This window comes from Ammospiza nelsoni, chromosome 6 (assembly GCF_027579445.1).
Source record: "Ammospiza nelsoni isolate bAmmNel1 chromosome 6, bAmmNel1.pri, whole genome shotgun sequence".
Lineage (NCBI taxonomy): Eukaryota > Metazoa > Chordata > Aves > Passeriformes > Passerellidae > Ammospiza > Ammospiza nelsoni.
Window position 1 is genome coordinate 29,728,125 of NC_080638.1, and position 12,600 is coordinate 29,740,724.

Genomic DNA, 12,600 nt, shown 5'->3' on the forward strand with positions numbered 1-12,600 from the left:
GTGGCGCAGGGTCTGACCAGAAATCTACCCACTCCTGTACTCTCTAAAACACTGATCAATACACATGTCTAGACAAAAGTGCAAGAACTAGGTGACTGCGAACATAGTAATTCCAAGTCTATTCGATGCCCAGGCTTGAGGAATTTTATTATTTTATTTTAAAGGACTCCTTTCAGTGACTACAGAAGAGCATGTTTAAAGGCATGGACATGACAGAGCAAGCATTATCCTTGCTCCAACTGCCCCTTGTAACACAGGAATGTTACAGCTGATAGTTTCATGCTGCTTCATATTTGAGGTATGCCTTCCAGCAGTCAAACCACTTCATAAAGCTGGAAGGAGAGGGAATCACCTGCCCACAGGTATGAGAAAAGCTAACAAGAAAGTTCATTTTGGAGTTTTAATTCTGCTTTTAAACCAGTGTCTTTCCTTACTTCTACAGTTCACTCATGCAGCCTTCAAAAGACACTAGAGAAACTAAAGACTGTTACTGCTTTTGCATTATGACTGACAGTGCCACTTTCATGGCTGTGTAGACAATGACATTACAGATGGTGACAAAGCCAAGGTAATGGTTTGTGAAGTGTTAAGTATTGCCTGTTTAACTGCCCAGTGACAAAGCCATCATTTGACAAAGCCATCAAAGATCGTCATTCAGAAAAGCATGAGAGCACATGCCTTCACCACTCCTATTAAGCAGAGCATTTAAATATGCATTTAACTTTCAAGCACCCCCTGATGCTCTGAAGGGTTTATTTGGGGAGTAGGTGTACATTAGCAGACCTTTCAAAGAGAGGTGGTTTGCAGATGTGCTAACTACGTAAGATCCCAAAATGCAATCACAAAGGAAAGTAATTCAGGGTATTTCGTGAACACCATCTCACCACACAAGCTAATGGACAGGGCTTTAAGTTCAACCAGTAGAGGGAACCCAAATGCCACGCACTTCGGCTGCCTCCCTGCAGGAGCTACATCACTCACAGGAACACCCAGGGTTGAGAGCTCCCAGGTTTCAGGCTGCACCACACTTGCTTTTGCTACTACCACCTAGAAAGACACAGCGTTCTTCATTACCTCATGGTCTATCATGGATATATGGACCTTTCGGATATTGCATTTCTTAAAGTCATTTTTAAAGGACAAGTATATTCAATGTATTGTGTTTGTACAGCCTAAACTAGCCAATTTATATTTTCCAACTTTACTGCTTCATTCACATTATGCCTGTCTTCTTTAATACCATATAATCTAATGTTCACAGTATGCACAATAATAAAGAACACCTGAAAGGAAGGAAGACATGTAAGGACTCAATCCACAACTTCACTGTCTTCGTTTTTTTATATATATAACTGTTTGGTAGCACATTTGTACCATTTTCTCACTGTATATATTGGTTTGGGGACGGGCGTAGTTGCCCTTGACACAGACTTTTCTGGCACAAAAATCTTGCAAGTGGGAGTTTTCCCCCACTGCCTGAGAATTTCTTCTGCTTAAGTGTTTTGGAAAAGCTACAGTGTGTTTCCCATGAATTTTCTGGCAGCCTACATGAATCCCTTTTCAGCATCTTGAACTGAATTTGCATGTGAAAACAGATTACCCTAAGACAATTACAATGTCAACTGATTAAGAAACTCCCGCACTGCTAGGATTGTGGAATTTATTTAAAAAGGACAATGAGGACTTTGTTGAAAAATGAACACACTTGAAAGACTTCAGGAAACATGAAAACACTTTTTTTTCTTTTAGTATCACATTCTGTGGAAGAGAGCTATTGGCTAAGTTAAATTCACTTAACACACCATTTCTTTCCTGTTTAAGTGTCCAGAGGGAAGTTTCATGTAGGGAAGATTTTTGTACACTTCTTAAAAACAAGTGCAACTGTATCTGTTCCTCCTGAGGATGCAAGCACTAATAGGTGATCCAGAGTAATAAAGGCAGCAGAGCCACATGAATAAAACACAGCGTTGGATCCTAATAGTAACTCTGCACTTATTTTATCCACTGCCTTTATGGCTTCATCAAACATGACCAACCCTCTTTCAACCTCCTCTCCAAACTGAGGACTCTCAGACAACTCAGCATCAATTTGTAAGACAGCTGGATTTATGTGCTTGACTATTTATTTGAGTTGCTCTTCTCCCTATTTTCTTCAGCGCCACTAACCTTGAGATGTGGATGCCAGAAGCATTAGCTTTCATAAATTTCACATTAAAAGCAAAAGTATTTGCTGATTTCCCTATTGTCATCTCTGTCAAAAATCTGTAATTCCCTCCAGCTCAGTTTCCTCCAAAAGGATAATCTGCTGCTGACACCTGTTGTCAGCAGTGAGGGTAGTTTAGCAGGGAGTGAACATTACCTAGGGAAAATACTCTCAGGACCACACTGCATGCAGCTGGTTTCAGAAATTGCAACTGGGTTATTCCCTGCCCCTCTCCAAGAAGAAAAGGGAAAAACAAAGCTTTTAGCATATATGCAAAAAACCAGCAAATTTGTCACAGTTGATATTTGCACAACTCCCTGATTTGCTGGAGACAAAGAATGAACTGAGAGGGCTGGGAACCATGAAGTATGAATTTCATTCTCCTCACGTTTACACAGAGAAAGAAAAGTACAACCCTCTTGTATTTTAGACCACAAACTTGGGACCAAATCTGTTACGTCAAGCACTGATTTAGGTTTGGGGAGGGGAAAAAAAAGTAGGTTCTGGCTTAATTTGAAAGCACACTGGATGAATTTAAAAGCAGGTCTGCTTATGTGATTTATTATAGAATACTGTAATTCCTGGACTGAAGTAGATTTATGTGGCCTGTGTGCAATTTAGATCCAAAAGGAGAAGCAGTGTCACTTACAGTGAAACTTAGCTGTGAGGTACGTCCCCCATTCTCTTTCTTGTCAGGCATTTCAGTAATCTCTCTGGTACTTTGTTATAAATAAAGCTGCAAGGACATCTTCTAATCCAGGCTGTCTGGAAAAACCAAGGGCTCAGAGGACCCAAGAGTCACTTGTATAATAACTGGGTTTTAACTCAGATCTACCCAAACCCGTGATTGCATTCATACACAGAAAAATCCCAAAGTGTTATACTGCCACAAAAGCACAGTATTTATCCACCCAGTCATACTCAACAGTCAGCATCAATCTTCACTTGAAAGGCAAAAACTCTAAAGACATGTAGAATCTGTACTTCTTAAGTCTCCAGTTTCCAACAGCTGGCTTTCTGGCCAAGGAAAGCTCATCCTTACTCTGAAAAGCACATGACTTCAAACACTGTCAATTGTGCTACTGTCTGAATTGCAAGACAGTTGTGTTAACTTCAACCAGCTTAGTTCTTTAACCTTTTCTCCTTCCACCTCCTCTCCCCAGTTTGTACTGCACTTTGCTACTTTGCTACATGCAATACTTCTCTTATTTCAAAAGACTAAGTAAAAAAAAAAAAGTATAGATTTCATGCATAGAATATATCTCTTTTATGCCCCATATAATACAACTGATAGCACCACTTATACATTACCAACTTAAATAGACTCTATTCTGCTGCTTTAAATATATATATTCCAGCAAGTCAAGTGATTTTTACAGAGGCGATTACTGTCTTGAATGTTAAATTCAACCCCCTATCTGGAACATTCTCCAATCCTTTCTCACTTATTTGCAGCCAGCCTTTGCTAATATTTATCTTTTGTTCATTAAAAATCTTTTTCAGAATATTAATTACAACTTACAGAGTCTGGAAGGCAGTTCTTGAACTGACAAGACTACTATTTTCTCACCTGCACATCAGGTTGCTACTCAGCTACCCAGAACTTGTAGTAACAATGCTGTCTTGCTGTGCTGAAGAAAGCAACCCTTTTTGAGGTTTTCTTTTTCTAAATCGTCATGTCATTAATTCCTGATGAAAAGATAGCTTTTTACTTCCTTCACACAAAACAACAACAACAAAAGAAATTTTCAACAGTCTCTGGTGTCTAAACCTGTCACAGGGCTGTCCCCCAACCTGTATCAATCCCCCTCTTCCAGTCCATCCACCACAGAAACTAGAAAAGGGCACAAACACTCCCCTTCTTGAAAATAATAATTCCTATCTACACTGACCACAGAGTTGCAACACAGTAATGAACACAACATTCTCTAGCAAAAAGCAAACCTTCTGGCCAATAACAGTCATATAGCAATAGTTTCTAGGCCTGGCAACTCACAAAAAACACACCTCTACCCATTTTGTCCTTCAAAGCTGGGGAAAATACACATTAATCACAAGCATGTGCAAGAAAATGTTAAGAAAATAACATAATAAACTGCTGTGATTTTCTCATGTTGCAGCTGTTTTGTGGTCAGCTGTGGTTTCTGGGTTAGTAAGACTCAACTGGAAAGGAAAATTTATGTTATATATTATCCATGGGCAGGAACCTAAATCACAGAAATGCTCATTTCCCTTTCATAAATATTACCTGTTACTTATTACAGTAATCAAATGATAAACCAAAATAGCAGTCTCTAAAGGTCATTTTTTGGGTGTAGTTACAATCTCAATCAAAAGACCAGAACTCTGCTTGAAAGATAACTAGAGGCAAGGGAAATAACAAAGCCACATTACTTCTGTGAATTAACAAAAAGTGAGGCACAACAGATTTTGGTTCTCTTCATGCTTCTTAAATAAGACTCTTGCTTTCTCTAGCTCTAGAATTGATGACTATAAAGAAATTACAATTCAGATGAGATTTTTCTAAGCTCATCCTTACACGACAATTTTCACAAAAATGTATTAAAATGTGTTTTAGATGTGTCATCTGCTTTCCAAAAACCTTTGCAGATAACAAGCTAGATGACTTTTTTTCTCACATTCAGTTTCCCAGTTGATATATTAAAATATAAAATCTGAACTGCAGTATAAAGATAAAGAAGCAACTCGATAAAACATGGTAGGAATTTAAATAAACTCATTACACAAATCATTGTATTAGGTTTACAGGGGCCAATCTTTTGTTTAAAGGAAAGGAGATTATATTTAGCAAATGGCCAAGACATGGAAGCAGAAAAGATTTGCTGTTACAGCAGCGTACACAGCTATTAGAGAAATTGTAATTGTGCAAAAAGCTGTAATGAAAGCCCTCAGCCTTCATCTCCAGAGGTACAGCAATCCTACACTGTAGCTAAAAGCTTCTGCAGCCCAAAGCAGCACACATTTCCTCATCCTCTCTTCTGACCCTCTCTGGCTGGGAAGCACTCACAGAAGCTGATCCTTGCTGTTTCTCCAGGGAAGTGGCAGGATCCCTCCAGCACCCAAAGAGACTCTGAGACCACTGCTAGAAGCATTTCTGTGCTTTACACCCTCTAATTTATCTGTGTGCATACAAAACCCTGTCCCCATGCAGCCAGGCACACACACTGCAGCAATTTCTGCTCTGACTGCAGGAGCCAGTTTCGTGCTCCTGGCATAAACAGGCTGAGCTGATGTGCTAACTGCTGAAACAGGTACAGGAGGCTTCTGTGAATTGGGGGTATATGACAATGGTATTTTTATTCATGCTCATCTAAAAGCCATCATTAATGTGGGACTCTGAGTACTGTAGGTGTCAGACTTCCCCACCCCCAGTGGACCTTTCACTCATTCTTGCTCATGTCATGAGAACAAGGGACAAAAATCACTCGCCCACCAAATTTGACAAAGCTCAGAGCTGCCTTCAAGCTTGTAATTTCCTGCACTCTCCTGCAACCCAACAATTCTTATTTATAACAGATGCTAATTATTGTTTCCTTATCATCAGGGTTACATGCAATCTGATTTGTGCATCTGTAAGACTCATGGTGGTATCTCTTTGTTTGTTAGTGACTAATTTAAAGTGTTTCATTAAGCCTGAAGCAAAAGAACTGAGGCAGGAGGTTAAAACATCACTGCAGGATTCCTTGGCTCTTTGACTACTTTTGGTATTTGAAAAGGACTGAAAGTCCTTTGTATGTTAGAGATGTAATCAGACAGCCCAGCCTCTTCCCCACACTGAATTTACAACTTCAAGTTGTATCCTTTACAATTTGACATCCCTTCAATCCCTCTGCATAACAGAACTGTCATGTACAGTTCACACTCTTCAATAGCAAGTCATGTATTCCCACTTAATGTAACAGAATTATACTGTGTTATCTTCTGGCTGAGCAGGGCCACACGTTGCCTCAGCCAATACCAGCACTCAGACTAGACAGGATCTGCTTCAAAGGAACACAACTGTTTTAGCACCTTACAGCCTTCAAAAGTCTAGATTGTTTCATAGATGTGTCATGATCTTCCAGGTGTCCTTGAGCTCTAGTGTTATCTATCCCAGATGCTTCAACTTCATGTTCTACTAATAAAAGCTTTTCTATGGCTTTAATTATGTATTTCTAGAAACCTCCAAATTCTGTGCAAGTGCATTTGTATGAGTACAGGTACACAGAGAGACAGCAGGAGATCCTCTCTGTTGCTGAGTGTCTTACTGTATATTAAGAAACCTTTTCTTTTGGGGAAGGGGTGGGCAAGGAAGCATGCAAAAGGGAAAAGAAATCTCTCTTTTCCCGTTATGATTTTTTTTTCCAATTGCCCTCTTTCACAAAATGCAATAAAACAACAACGAAAGAATATAAATATTTATGCAATAGGAAACCTTTAGTGTTTCTTTAAGGGAAGCAAGATGTGGAAACTCTTGTCTGCTGATTTGCCAACAATATTGAACTTGATCTCCAATACAGGTGTTTTCAGTAGCAGCAATGGAAATGCTGTTGATTTCCACTAGTGGGCCAGAGGAACCAGTCTTGCTGAAGGGACTAGCCTCAAAGATGACCTTGACCCACCACCAGTCCTAAATCCTGAGCTGGGAGAGGAATGCATGAATGCTGAAGCCAGCAATGGGCACTGCAGCTGAGGAAATCAAAGTGCTTTATTCGTTTCCTGCCCTTGTTCATTTTAAATCAACAGAGGAAGGGAATTTATACTCCCACTACAGGCCAAGAGATGCAGATCTAACAGCATCAAGTGGTTTTTTGTATTAGTATGATTAAATGCATTTTCTATATAAAAAGAAACTGAATATTCAGAGTTTAATAACTAGAAGAATGCATGCTCTGAAAGCCTTCAGGAAGGCCTTAACTTACTGAGCCAAGTTTCCGTTAAAAGTACTTCCTTGATCTTACTAGAATTGCTACACCACGATATGGAATCCATGAAGGTGGACTTCTTCTGCCTACACCTTTGTCCCACGCCTCTTTCTCAGACAGATGTCAGATTTATGTGGAGGCATGAGTCCCTGCATGATGTTGCTTGCAAGTGATAAAAAATCAACTCTGGCAGTCCTTTTACAATACAAAATCTATTTAAATATTAAACATTATCAAGGCTTTCCCACTTTAAGGACAACATCTAAAAGTAATTTTTCTGTGAATAAACCGTGTCCGAAGTCACAGTTAAACACACAAACACACAAATTCATACAAGCACAATACTGAGGATTTTTTTTGCCCTGAAGGCAGGAAAAAAGCAAGGAGGGAAGCTGGCAGGTACTGTTATGACTGGCAGTGGCCATGTTGCAGCATTAATTTAAGCAGTCACTGCTCCACCCTTTTCTTGGTCTCCAAAAAAAGGAACATAATGACTAATAGTTGCTTTTTAAAAACTTCTGGGGCAATTCAGGCATAACCATGGCAAATGCTGTACACAGTGATGCAGCTCTTTGCATCCCTGCAGTAGCTGCCACTTGCTATTGCAGTAGGACCCAGAGAAGTGAAGTGCTTTATCCATCTTCACAGAGGGAATCACGGGTAAGAATAAAGAACCACGAATACTAGCCTATACCTGTAGTCACTGAGAATTCCTTTCTTTCTTTCCTGCATCTCCACTGTGCTTTCATATTCAAAAGTCCTTTAATTTCACCACTAACATCTACCTGCGAACAGTGACACCACTTAAATATCAAATGATGAAAAAACATTCTCAGTGACTCATTTTCCTTAATGAGACAATCGGTCTTATTCAGAGCAGCAGGCCCAAGCTAATAAACACACACTTACTGACTGCAACCAAATAATGGCAAACATCATGAACTGATACATTTCCTTCCAGATTGTTCTTACAGACACAAAGCAGCTGTCAGGTCTCTGAGAGGGCTGAGTGCCTCCGTCACCGTGCTGGGCTGCAAGACGCACATCCAGATTCGGTTCTTGCTGCCCTCATTAAGATGCTCACAGGTAAGCCTGGTTGGCAACTCTGTCAGCCCTTATAGCAACTGCAGGGAATAAATGTTCTGAGTGGTTTTTCAGCTTTCTGAAAATGTTTCTTAATCTACATGACCTACCACACAGTGGAAACTGCATTTATACAGAAGGAAAATTTAACTCCATCTCAGTAAGTAATTTTATGACAGCAAAGAGGCATCCCTCAGAGAGCAACAAATTCATTAAGCAGTTCGGATTTTAACACAAAATTACAATTCATCGTGCTGTTTTCTTGGAGGTGGGATTTAAATACCAATATAGTTGTTAGATAATGATGAGAGAATATTCACCTTTCTATGGCATTTGAAATACACAAGACTGTGTGTGGCAGCTGGGAACTACATCTTAAACTCTTGAGAGAAAACAATGAAGTCCTGAAACCAATTAATCTGGGTTCAATGGACTGAACTCAAACCATCAGCTACTCTGAGGAGGACTCTTTTATAACCCTTGATAATAATAGTTTGTCCAGCAAAATAGGCTAGCTGTATGAGACACAGACATTTAGGTTTCATCCTGATGGTAATTCTGAGAGCCAGGAGAGATGATATTCTGAATACTTGTGTGGTTGCAGATTACATGTCCCCAGGGCCTGGCAGGGGTAGAGCACATGGACTGAGAGAATGGGTATCACTGTACTCTGACCTCTGCTGCCATGAGCAGCTGGACAGAAATAATTCACAGAATTACAGAATTTAGCATGCCCACAAGCTAAAAATTATTTCTTACAGTAGGAAGCATTTGTTTAACGTAAGGCAGATGGGCTTCTGTAATTTGCCACACAAAAGAGGAAATCCCTAATTCATCCATTTCCAGTTTTCCACTATCCTCACACCATGGGCTTCCTCATTAAGACAAAAGTGCTGAATCTCTGCTACAGGTGGAGAAAGCTGCATGAGCTATTCTGATTTTCAGTGAATCAAGGCTATTGAATTGCCTAAATAAAGCAGCATTAGCAATACAGTAGCAGAGCATTTTACTGCTGCAGAAACCAAAATGCTTCATGAAGATGTAGGTTACAAAATTCCTGCCTCCACATGAGGCTGGGAATAAATTAACATATTTCTGATTAAATGCTTTTGTGGGTTTTGGCTGACTTTCAGCCTAAAATTTAAAAAACTGAAGCTTACAGCTACAACTTCTGTGAAGTGACCTTAATTTTGCTTTTTTTTCACCTCTGAGTAAAGAGAGTCTTTTTTCTTCACTTAGTCAAGTAAAGGGAATGAAATGTATTACTGGAGTGTGAATTACCTAGCAATCTCCTGGTCAAGGGAAGTAATAAGCTCAGGCATCTCTGATACCCCAACTGTATTGCTTATCAGCAACATTCAGAGCTAGTCACAAACTAGCAGCATAAAGACAACCCACCGGCTCATGAGGAGGAGGATAGGAGGGGCAAGAACAGCCCTGTAAACTGGAACCTCTGAACCACTGAACAACCCAAGTTGGAAGGGGTCTGGAAATATCATCCATTCTATTCTGGAGGTTTTAAAGAACTATTTAGACAAGCTTCTGCTGAAATTTCCCAAGCTGATTTCATTTTGAAGTTTGGTATATCTTAGAGACCTTTCTTCAGTTTCCTACATCCCAGGAAAAGGAAGCAAAGGGAAGCAAGGGAGCGGTAACAAGAAAGTAGAAACAGAGAGAGGCTCCTAAAGAGACTAACAGGAGGAGAACAGCATCAATGGCCAGATTTCCTTGCACTGCCCCTTGAGCCAAGGACTAGCTTTTACTCTGTTTGTGCTGTGCTTAGCACAACCAGCTCCTACGTCCACTACTGCTCTTGGCAGCAGAAACTGGAGCTCAAATTACAAGCAGATAACACACGATCCTGATTTCCCCTTTTTCCACTACCACAGTCTTCACTTCCATCTCCTACCCCATTATGGAGTTGTACTTCTTCCTTACCACATTCTTTGCTTACATGTTTTACACACATCTCCCTACCCTTCAAACCCTTGCTCCTTTGAATCAATCAATCAATCACGTCTCTCAATCAAATTCATGGATTTGTGTGAAGTTCTCAGTACAGCAAAGTCACTAGTGTTAATTAGGATCTTTAAAGGCTAACATAACTTTTATCCCTCTTATTACTACTAATAGGAACTAAATGTAATGGATTCTTTTCTCAGTTGTCCCACTGACAAGTCACTTATATACACACTACTTCTGTCAATTACAAAATAAGGAAAATAGGTCTGCCTTATCATTGCAAAACACTTCTTTTCTACCAAAATCTCTAAAGGGAGAAATAGCTCAGTGGTAATAATTTCTGCAAAAGAATAAAGGAGGATGAAGAGTGAAGAAAACTGTTCTCCCTTGGTTTACATGCCTTTGTCATTACAAGAAGCTTTCCAATACCTGGTTTTAACCACTTGCCTGCAGTCATACCTGCACAAAGAGCTACTTTGGCAGAGGTTCTTCAGAGTCCCCCACTCTTTACACATACTGAAGAAAAAGATGGAACTGTGGTTGGTTTGAGTGATAATGGCAAATGCAACTGAACAGTGATCTTATAATGAAATTTTAAATATTACATTTACAATATATTGAAAAAACACCTTAAAAAAACAAAGCACACAATGTATAGCATCCATATTTTGAACCAATTCCTCCCAAGCATATTTTCAAAAAGGAAGCCTAATCTGGAGATTGGCAAGTTCTGCAGTTACACCTGGAAATGAGCAGGCAGTGCTCACCCCAGGGAAGCAGCACAGTAGCTAAGGGGCACAGTTCTCAGAAGGTGTCATCCAAGGTGCTCTGACAGAAAGATGCCCTGGCCTCTGGTGGCCTCCCAAGGGGAGCAGCAAAATTCCAGACGTGATGCATTCTGGATGAGACTGCAGAAAACAGAGGCAAACAAGACTGAAAGGAGCCAAATGGACGGACTCAAGGGGACTTGGTAAAATGGCTTAGTGCATTTGTCTAATTTTTAGCCACTACAGTTCTGAACCATTGCGTGACTATACAGAAGCTTTGCTTTTCATGTCCTGCAGCACTTTGTACTGTACAAAAAGTCATAGCATGTCTGATTAGAGTGGCTCAGGGCATACATTAATAAATGCTCCCAGAGCAGACCAGTACTTCTTTTTTCATCAACTTACTGCCATAAAAGTGATCTGGGAAAGACATGGCATGCTCTGACATACTGCTGAGTAGTTTTTATTCTAGCAAAATGGAGAATGTGAGAACAAAAGCAATATAATTTTTAAAAAGAAAATGAAAGAGCTCAGAATGTACAGATAAACAGCCACTCTGTTGGCAGGTGATGGTAATGAACAGTGAAGCACTAGAGTTTGTCATTTCCTTTTCAATTAGCAAAGGGAACAATTGCCATCCAAGTGGCTCTCAAATCCCAGCCCCGTTTCCTGTGGCCTGAACTGTAAATGGTTTCACTAAAAAAACAGAACTTGTATGCAAATAAGGTATCTGAATGCTTGTTCAGGGGATAACTTCATAGTACTCAAATCAAAACATATGATGAAACACATGGTAGCTGAAATAAGTGAAAACTCCTAAACCTGCATACAAGCAATGCTGATGGCCAGTGGCCATAAAAGTGGGACTACCATATCTTTTTAACTATGGCACAAAATATTATGGAGGTAATTTTATTACTGACAATAATGAACACACATATAAGGGAAAAAACCAGCCCGAATGAAGCAATCTGACAGGTAAAAACATTATCGTATGGATGGGCACACTTACAGAAAAATACTGGGGGGGGGGGGGAAGGGGGAATTATAAAATCATCTTGTGTAATTTTAATTGTTATTTTAACATATGGAAGGAGTAGATCTGAAGGCACTTATGCAAGATGTTGACTAAGATCCACCCTAGTCCCAGACTGAGAACTATTATAAACTAGGGCTTGTTCCCCGGTTCTTTCATTTTTCTTTGCTGTTACCGAGTTGTGCTGGCTCTTAGATAAAATGGGTTGCAAGCCAATATTTCCATTTCCTTTTTAACAAACTTATTCATGAAACCTTGTCATCTTTGACTGTGCATTGCTCTTCTGCAACACTAACTACTGACAGCTGGGTTGCTCCCTGCATCTTAGCAGCAGTGACTACTTGAGGTAGTGAGTATTTTTCTGACTCAGGCTGTAGGAAATAAGCTACAGAGTCCCCTGGGGCACAGTGAAGGAATATACCCGAGATGATGGAGAGCAGTGAACAAATAGTGGAAGGCTGCAAGAAACACCTCTTGGCTTTTCCATGGCAGCCTTCCCTGCAAGCCCCCATAAGAGGGACGGAGAGACCCACAAACTTCTAAGAGTGGTAATAGGGGCCCACGTTGCTGGATGACATAATCTCACCAGTATTTCTGCATTAGAACATGGCAAATAAAAGCACA

At 40.1% G+C, this 12,600-nt stretch overlaps 1 protein-coding gene and 1 long non-coding RNA gene across 5 annotated transcripts in view; both read right to left on the minus strand.

Moving 5' to 3' along the window:
- Positions 1-12,600, minus strand: part of RGS6 (regulator of G protein signaling 6) — a 247,350-nt gene that overhangs the window by 131,548 nt on the left and 103,202 nt on the right. The window lies entirely within an intron of this gene.
- Positions 1-12,600, minus strand: part of LOC132074083 (uncharacterized) — a 40,885-nt gene that overhangs the window by 1,170 nt on the left and 27,115 nt on the right. The gene's annotated exons all lie outside the window — the stretch shown is intronic.